The 8,966-nt window shown below is 44.8% G+C and overlaps 1 long non-coding RNA gene across 1 annotated transcript; it reads left to right on the forward strand.

Annotated features, from left to right (window-relative positions):
- Window positions 1-2,430: 2,430 nt before the first annotated feature.
- LOC114890202 lies at window positions 2,431-3,819 on the forward strand. Its single transcript, XR_003792263.1, has 3 exons — window positions 2,431-2,687; window positions 2,965-3,183; window positions 3,602-3,819. It is a non-coding gene; the product is annotated as an uncharacterized LOC114890202 (long non-coding RNA).
- The last annotated feature ends 5,147 nt before the right edge of the window (window positions 3,820-8,966 follow it).

Here is an 8,966-nt window from a genome sequence, read left to right on the forward strand (position 1 = left end):
GCCGAGGGCTGCCCCCATTTAAGCTGGCCACTGGGAGGTCAGGCTTTGACACTCTCTTCTGAGAGCAGAGAGCCGGGGTCCTGGCCCTGGAGCCCAGAGGCTGGCCTTATGGGCATGGCGGCCCCGAGCGTGGCCATCCCAGCCCTCCCCGTGGAGTGGAGAGGCAGCCCAGCCTGGCCCCCTCACTGTCACATGCGGCTCGCTCAGGCCACTTCACAAGTCACAAGGCAGCTTTCCATTAGAGTCAAACACGCGTAGATCTTGACCTGGAGCTGATGGGAGCAGAGGGAGAAGAAGCCGGCTTTAAACAACTTGCATACCTGGGGGGGTCACCAGGGCAAGACTCCCAAAGGGCACCCTATCCCAGCAGCAGGGTGGGAATGGCCCTTGTGCACACCCCTCTCTCCCTCCGTCTGTCTGTCTCTCACACACACGGACCCGCATGGTACAAGGCAGGAAGAGTCCGTGGTACGAGTGGCCGCAGTGCCCACTGTGTACTTCCCAGATGTGTACTGAGCACCTACTGTGTTCCCAGACCTGTGTGCCCTGTGGGACCTCCCCGGCGTGAGGTATAAGGGCCCCGGAAAGCAAGAAGGTTCTTCTGGGGCAATGTCAGGAATCATCCTCAGGACTGTCAGGCGCTGGTGGACTCCACCTTCCCAGACACAATTTCCTCTTCATCTGGTAACCAACCCCTCTTTGCTTTCCTTTATGGAAAACTCCTGCCCGCTCCTAGTGAGCATAGCAGTTTATCTTGTTGGTTTTACAGCCCCACCATCTCCAGGACCATCATATGAGCTGGCTGAGGTCACATGATCCAAGGCCAGCCAATGAGAGAACAGAATTTCCCCACCCACAGAAATCAGCACAGCGACAACCATGTGACCCGAGTCCAAAAAATCAAAGTCCTGCCCAGGATGTTGCTAGAACAGAGAAGACAGTATGACCCTGATCTTCCAACTTGAGAGTTCCAAAGAGCCCCTGAGACTAGCGCTCCTGGGCCATCTTTACCTGAGAGTGAAGCCAACACAGGTAAAATCAGACTAAATAACATGATGCCCAGTGATATCTTTCGAGCGCCTGGATCCAGCTGTGCCTGAAGGCCACTGCACCCTACACTTTCTCGTTACGTGAACCAGCAAACTCCTTTCTTTTCTGAAATGAGCTTGGGTTGGGGTTCTGTCATCTGCAATCAAACAGAATCTTGAGCAATGCAATTGAAATGGGGTTCCCTAGACTTTTATAGGGGAGAAAACTAACAGGAGGTTACTAGTAAGATAAAGCCTTCCTGGACCTTAAAAGCGGGAAGGGGGTCTCAGGTTTGGGCAGGTACCTATGTGGAACCACCTTGTCCCTGGCTGCTCTGTAAAGAGCCCTCAGAGGCTGGGCTTCCACCCATTGGACATGATGCAGGATAGCATCTGAGAGGCACTCCTTCCGGCCTTCCGTCACCCAACAGCTTGGGGGAGGCGGTGTGGCAAAAGCGGACCTAAGCCCAGACCTTGGGAGGGCAGATTGCAAAAATGCCCTGAAAAGAAAGATCTTGCTTCATGGCCACGACAAAGGGGAGTCTGAAAGTGAAGACAAACAAGAGAAATTTAGATAATAATTTAGATAATAATATGGCAATGGGTTCTGTCCCCTCAGCTGTCACCTTGAGCCTGACCACATGCGAGATGTTGAGGCTCCGGAACTTTCCGGAACTCTAGGGGCACTCTCTAAAACCTGGAAAACACAGCGTGGCCTGACTTACAAAGCAGAGGGAGGCAGAGGCAAGAAGCTCCGTCCTGGTGAACAAACCACCAACAGAGCAGAGCGCTGGACGGGCGTGGGCTCTGAGCAGGGACAGGCCTCTGGGAGGAAAGGTCTTCAGCAAAGCGGGGGCCCCAGGGCCTGAGCAGCCTGCCTGGAGGGAGAGAAGGGGGCTCTGGGTCCCCTCGGCCCCTTCTTCCCCCTAGCCCAGCTGAGCTGTTTTTTAAAGGATCTTTGCAAAGAACTAGAAAGGACAATCACCCAACAATTCAGCTCTGAAACTAATAGCAGCATGAAAATAATTATTTCAAGCCATAGGTGCCTAGTCCCAAGAATTCCCACCAAAGTGGAGACAGCCTGAAGTAGCCTGTGAGCCCCTTGGGTGGAGAGGACTGTGAGTCCTCTAGGGGACATCGTCAGGTTTGTGGGCCCCGGCCGTGTGCCTCTGGGGATATCTGGATGGACCACAAGTGAGCAGACCCCAGCTGTGTGGGCAAACGGCGCAGGTGCCCCTCAGGGCCTGCCTGCCGGTTGGGGGATGTGGACCATGGGCCCAACTGACGGGGATGGAGCTGCCGGACGCCTGCACCCCATGGAGCCCAGGAGAAGGGACCGGCCGTTTCTGCAGTGCTTTCTGACTCACCTGGGCAGCCCGCCTCCACCGGGACCTCACGAGAGTCTCCGCGCACGTGGGGAGGGCGGTCCCGTGTGCGGAGAAACGAGCTCTCCTCCCCTTTCTCTGCAGCTCCTCTGTCGACACTGATTAGATGGGCGTCTGTTGCCCACCCTAATTCTGTGAGTTTCACGGACAGATGGCCACACGTGGACCGGAAACAGCACACGACCGCAGGCCTGGGGCGGGCTGACCAAAGACAGCGGATCAGCGGAGCTGGCGTGTGACAAAGACCTCGGGCCACATTCCCATGGAGATGCTGGTGGGAGTCTGGCTTTGAATGTGCCGAAGCCGGGGTGTCAAGGCCCCCGGGAGGAAATGCCCCACCAGACCAGGGATGTACCTGGAGTTTGGGAGGGGCCAGGGGCTTGCAGGACGGGCTTGAGTGTGGTGGGTGCCGAGGACGCTGCTGCCTTCTCTCTGGTTTCCAGGCTGGCCCCATGACTAAATTCTCTGAGTCGTTTCTGCAGTGTTTATGGAAATATAATTTTGCCCGGAGATACATGTGTAGCTGAGAATCTTTTAATGTCTGTTTACAGTCGCCATTCTTGCTTGAGTGATTACAAGCATCGTGGGAGTCGGTTGCAGCTGCGGTGGTCTCCGTTGGCACGGAGCCCTGGGTGCCTGTCTCTGGGATTCGAGCGCCGCTTCACTTGGCATAGTCCTCTGGGTCCAGATAGTGACCTCAAACCGGGCAGTTTAAACAACAGAATTTCCTCCTCTCACAGTTCTGGAGGCGAGAAGTCTGCGATCAAAAGGTGAGCAGGGCCGTGGTCCTTCTGAAGTCTCTAGCTTCTGGTGGTTACCAGTAATCCTTGGCATCCCTTGGCCTGTGGCCGCATCACCCCATCTCTCCCTCTGCCATCACATGGCTTTCTCCCTGTGTCGCTGTGTCTTGTAAGCGCACCAGTCATTGGACTTAGGGCCTGCCAGAATCCATCGTGACATCATCTTAAGTTGATCATACCTGCAAAGATCCTATTCCCAAATGAGGCCATGTTGTGATATTCCGGGTGGACGTGAAATTTCGGGGAACCCTATTCGACCCACTACCCCATCCCACAATCCCACATAAGGGACGAGGAATCTGATCTAAACTGTGAGATTTATCAAGTGAGTTAGTGTCGGAGCCTGGACCATAGCTGTGTTCACATTCCCACCTAACATTCTTTCCAGCATTCCAATAAACGTTGATTGCTAGGAACTCCACGTTAATCACGCCACGCCTTCAATGCCGCCCACTGCCTGCAGGAAGTACTGCAGACCCCGCTTCCATCCTGCTGGGTACGGTCCAGATACGTCCTACTTCTCCGGGGATTGACAAGGAGCAATTTCCAGATGCATTGTTAAGTGGATAAAGCAGGGTACAGTATTAGTGTGCTGTCTTCTGTGTAATAAAGAGTAAAATATTTGAATATGTGCATGTTTATTTTTATTTGCAAAAGGTAAAAGCACTGGAAGGATAAATCAGAAACTGATAAAAATGGTGCCCGAGTGGTGAACAGTCAAGGATGGCAGTGAAACTTCTCTGGATACACTTTGCTATAGAGTTTGTATTAAAAAAAAAACTACCCAATCCTTCGCCTGTGTGTTGCTCTTACTACTAACACAGAACACATCACCTCTGACACTTCTGATGCCAAATGTGGGTTTTTTCCCCACACAAAGCACTTCTATGACACCAGCTGAGTGCCCTACAATTGAAATCAGTTCTGACACTACCTACCTGGAGATGGCATCAGATCCCACGGGCTAAGGGCTCAGTCCCATGAGACTGCCCCCCACACACTTCAGATGCCAATGACAAGGAGTGGGTCCCCAGGTGACCCACAACTTCTGTCCGACTTGGCAGCAAATCAGAGGTTCCCACAACCCTCTCCTGGGCCCAATGAATTTGCTAGAGAGGCTCACAGAACTCAGGGAAACACATTTGCCAGTTTATTATACAATAAGGGATAGGATAAAGGATACAGATGAACAGCCAGACAGAGAGACACACAGGGTGAAGTCTAGGAGGATCTCTAGTGCAGTAGCTTCTGTCCCCAAGGAGTTGGGGTGCCTCACCCTCCCAGTATGTGATGTGTGTCCCAACCTGCAAGTTCTCTGAATCCCATCCTGTGGGGATTTTATGGAGGCTCCCTCACATAGGCATGACCAATTACTAGCTCCATTTCCAGCCCCTCTCAATTTTCTGGAGAAGTTGGGGTCGGGAGCTGAAAGTTCCCAACTTCTGATCATGGCTTGTAGTTTGTGGTGACCAGCTCCCACCCAGGAGCCCACCCAGAGTCTCCTCACTGGACAAAAGATATTCCTATCACCCAGGAAATGGCACGGGTTTCCAGGAGCCCTGTGCCAGGAACTGGGGGCAGAGACCAATGTATATCTTCTATTAACTCACAGGGTTTGACTTCAGAACTTTGCAAATGTTTCCCATATTCAAAAAATAAACTTGGGGGCTTCCCTGGTGGCGCAGTGGTTGAGAGTCTGCCTGCCGATGCAGGGGACACGGGTTCATGCCCCGGTCCAGGAAGGTCCCACATGCCGCGGAGCATCTGTGCCCATGAACCATGGCCGCGGAGCCTGCGCGTCCGGAGCCTGTTGCTCCGCAACGGGAGAGGCCACAACAGTGAGAGGCCCACGTACCGCAAAAAAAAAACAAAAAAAAATAAACTTGAATTGAAAAGGAAAGTATCCTTATAAAATAAACCAACAAAAAATGTAAATTTATATGAAGTTTGTAACATAACTAAAGATTTATTTCAAAGGACTCCAGAGTATAGTATTTTGATTGTTTGTTTTCAGTAGGATCTATTTTGAGGACAAAAAGAGCAACAAAGAAATCCTAAGTATCATTCAGTAAGTCTTATTGCTAGTATTAAATCTGGCATTGTTATTTGAAAGTATTTTTGTATTTCTAGGATAAAGCCAATAAATAATTACCTGGCTGCTGCGAGGAAGCAAAATTATTAGTGTAAGAGAAAAGCATACAAATAAACAATCACCTAGGTTAAGTATAACACGTGAGTCTTAAATTTGAATTGGAAATGTTAATGTAATCTCACGGTTTATTATTTTTTTCAATTTGTTTAAACTAAAACCAAGACTAGTTCACCCATTTCTCCCACCCACCCTCCCCGTACCTCTGGCAACCACCAATCTCTTCTCTGTATCTATGAGCTTGGTTTTTTGTTTTTGTTTTTCAGATTCCATAGATAGGAGAGAGCATACCATATCTGTCTTTCTGTCTGGCTTATGCCACTCAGCAGAATGTCCTCGAGGTCCACCCATGTTATGGCAAATGGCAGGATTTCCTTCTTTTTTATGGTTGAATAACATCTGCTGTATATGTACCACAGGTTCTTTATCCTTCACCCATCAGTGGACACTTGGGTTGCTTCCATATCTTGGCCATTATAAATAATACCGCAATGAACATGGGGATGCAGATGTCTTTTCGGGTTAGTGTTTTCGTTTTCTTCACATGAATACCCAGAAGTGCAAAGCTGGATTATATGGTAGTTTTGTTTTTAATTTTTTGAGGACCCTCCATACTGTTCTCCATAGTGGCTGCCCCAGTTTACACCCTTACCAACAGTGCAAGAGGGTCCCTTTTCTCCACATCATCACCAACGCTTACTTCTTGCCTTTTTGATAATAGCCGTTCTGACAGGTGTAAGATTATATCTTATATTGTTTTGATTATTTTTTCCTGATGATTGGTGATGTTGAGCACCTTTTCATACCTGTTGGCCATCTGTATGTCTTCTCTGGAAAAACATCTATTCAGATCTTCTGCCCATTTGTTAATCAGATGTTTTTGGCTATTGAGTTGTATTTTTTTAATATTTTGGATATTAACCACTTATCAGACATGTGATCTGCAAATATTTTCTCCCATTCAGTAGGCTGTCTTTTCATTTTGTTGATGGTTCCCTTTGTTGTAGAGAAGCTTTTAGTTTGATGTCATCCCACTTTATTTTTGCTTTTGTTGCTTTTGCTTATTGTGTCAGATTTTTAAAAAGTCATCACCAAGACCTATGTCAAGAAGCTTACCAATTATTTTTTCTTTTAGGAGTCTTATGGATTCAGGTCTTACATTCAAGTTTTTAATCCATTTTGAGTTAATTTTTATGTATGCTGTGAGATAGTGGTCCAGTTTCATTCTTTTGCTTGTGGCTGTCTAGTTTTTCCCAGTACCACTTACTGAAGAGACTGTCTTTTCCCCATGTTATATTCTTGGCTCCTTTGTCATAAATTAATTGACTATATTTAGTGAGTTTTATTTCTGGGCTCTCTAATCTGTTGCATTGATCTATGTGTCTATTTTTGTGCCAGCACCATACTGATTTGATTACTGCAGCTTTGTAATATAGTTTGAAATCAAGTAACATGATACATCCAGCTTCGTTTGTCTTTCTCAAGATTGCTTTGGCTATTCAAGGTCTTTTATGGTTCCATACAAATTTTAGGATTGTTTGTTCTACTTCTGTGAAAAAATGCCATTGGAATTTTGATAGGGATTACATTGAATCTGTATATTGCTTCTGGTAGTATGAACATTTTAACAATGTTAATTCTTTCAATCCATGAGCATGAATATCTCTCCATTTATTTGTGTCTTCTTAAATTTCTTTTATTAATGCCTTGCAATTTTCAATATATAGATCTTTCACCTCCTTGACTAAATTTATTCCTAGATATTTTATTATTTTTGATACAATTATAAATGGGATTATTTTTTAAATTTCTTTTTCTGACAGTTCATTATTAGTGTATAGAAATGCAACAGATTTTTGTGTATTGATTTTGTATCCTGCAACTTTACTGAATTCATTTAATTAGTTCTAACAGTTTTTTGATGGAGCCTTTAGAGTTTTCTACATATAAAATCACGTTCTCTACAAACTGTGAAAGTTTTACTTCTTCCATTCCAATTTGGATGCCTTTTATTTTTTTCTTGCCCAATTGCTCTAGTTAGGATATCCAATACTAGGTTGAATCCAAGTGGCAAGAGTGAGCATCCTTGGTTTGTTCCTGACGTGAGAGGAAAAGGTTTCAGCTTTTCACTGTCGAGTATGATTTTAGCTGTGGGCTTATCATATGTGGCCTTTATTATGTTGAGGTATGTCTCCTCTATACCCACTTTGTTGAGAATTTTTTTCATAAACGAATATTGAATTTTGTTGAATGCTTTTTCTGCCTCTACTGAGGTGATCATATGATTTTTATCCCTCATTTTGTTAATGTGGTGTATTGCACTGACTGATTTGCAGATGTGGAACCAGCCTTGCATCCTGGGATAACTCTCTTGATCATGATGTCTGATCCTTTTAATGAATTGTTTAATTCAGTTTGCTAATAGTTTGCTGAGGATTTTTGCATCTGTGTTCATCAGGAATATTGGTTCGTAAATTTTTTTCTCATGGCACTCTTGTCTGGTTTTGGTATCAGGGTAATATTGGCCTTGTAAAATGAGTTTGGAAGAGTTCCCTCCTCTTCTATTTTTTGGAAGATTTGAGAAGAACGGTATTAATTTTTCTTTGAATGTTTGGTAGAATTCACCAGTGAAACCATCTGGTCCTAGACTTTTGTTTGTTGGAAGGTTTTTGAGTACTGATTCCATGTCCTTACTAGTAATTTGTCTGTTCAGATTTTCTATTTCATCATGATTCAGTCTCAGCAGTTTTTATGTTTCTAGGAACTTATCCATTTCTTCCAGGTTGTCCAATTTATTGACATATAATCATTCATAGTAGTGTCTTATAGTCCTTTGTACTTCTGTGGTATCAATTGCAACATTTCTTCTTTCATTTCATTTTTTTTGGTGAGTCTAGCTAAAGGTCAATTTTGTCCATCTTTTCAAAGAACCACCTCTTAGTTTTATTGATCTTTTCTATTGTCCTTGTAGACTCTGTTTCATTTATTTCTGCTCTGATCTTTGTTATTTCCTTCCTTATACTAACTTTAGGCTTTGTTCTTTTTTTTTTTTTTCTAGTTCTTTGAGCTGTAAAGTTAGGTTGTTTGAGACTTTTATTGTTTCTTGGGGAAGGGATTTATTGCTATGAACTTCCCTCTTAGAACTGCTTTTGCTGCTTCCCATAAGTTTTAGTATATAGCATTTCCATTTTCATTTGTCTCAAGGTATTTTTTTATATCTCTTTTCATTAATTCTCTGACTCATTGGTTGTTTAGTAGCATCCTGTTTAATCTCTGCATATTTGTGAATTTTCCAGTTTTCTTCATGTAATTAATTTGCAGTTTCATAGTAGTCAGAAAAGATGCTTGATGTAATTTCAAGGCTTTTAAATTTATTAAGATTTGTTTTGTGGCCTAGTGTATGATCTATCTTGGAAAACATTCCACATGCACTTGAGAAGAATATATATTCTGTTGCTTTGGATGAAATGTTCTATAAGTGTCTGTTAAGTCCATCTGGTCTAAGAAGTCATTTAATGCCAATGTTTCCCTATTGATTTTTTGTCTGGATGATCTATCCATTGATACAAGTGGGGTATTTTTTTTTCAAGTGGGGTATTAAAGC

The sequence above is a fragment of the Monodon monoceros genome, unplaced genomic scaffold (assembly GCF_005190385.1).
Source record: "Monodon monoceros isolate NGI ecotype Baffin Bay Population unplaced genomic scaffold, NGI_Narwhal_1 Super_Scaffold_11, whole genome shotgun sequence".
Classification (NCBI taxonomy): Eukaryota; Metazoa; Chordata; class Mammalia; order Artiodactyla; family Monodontidae; genus Monodon; species Monodon monoceros.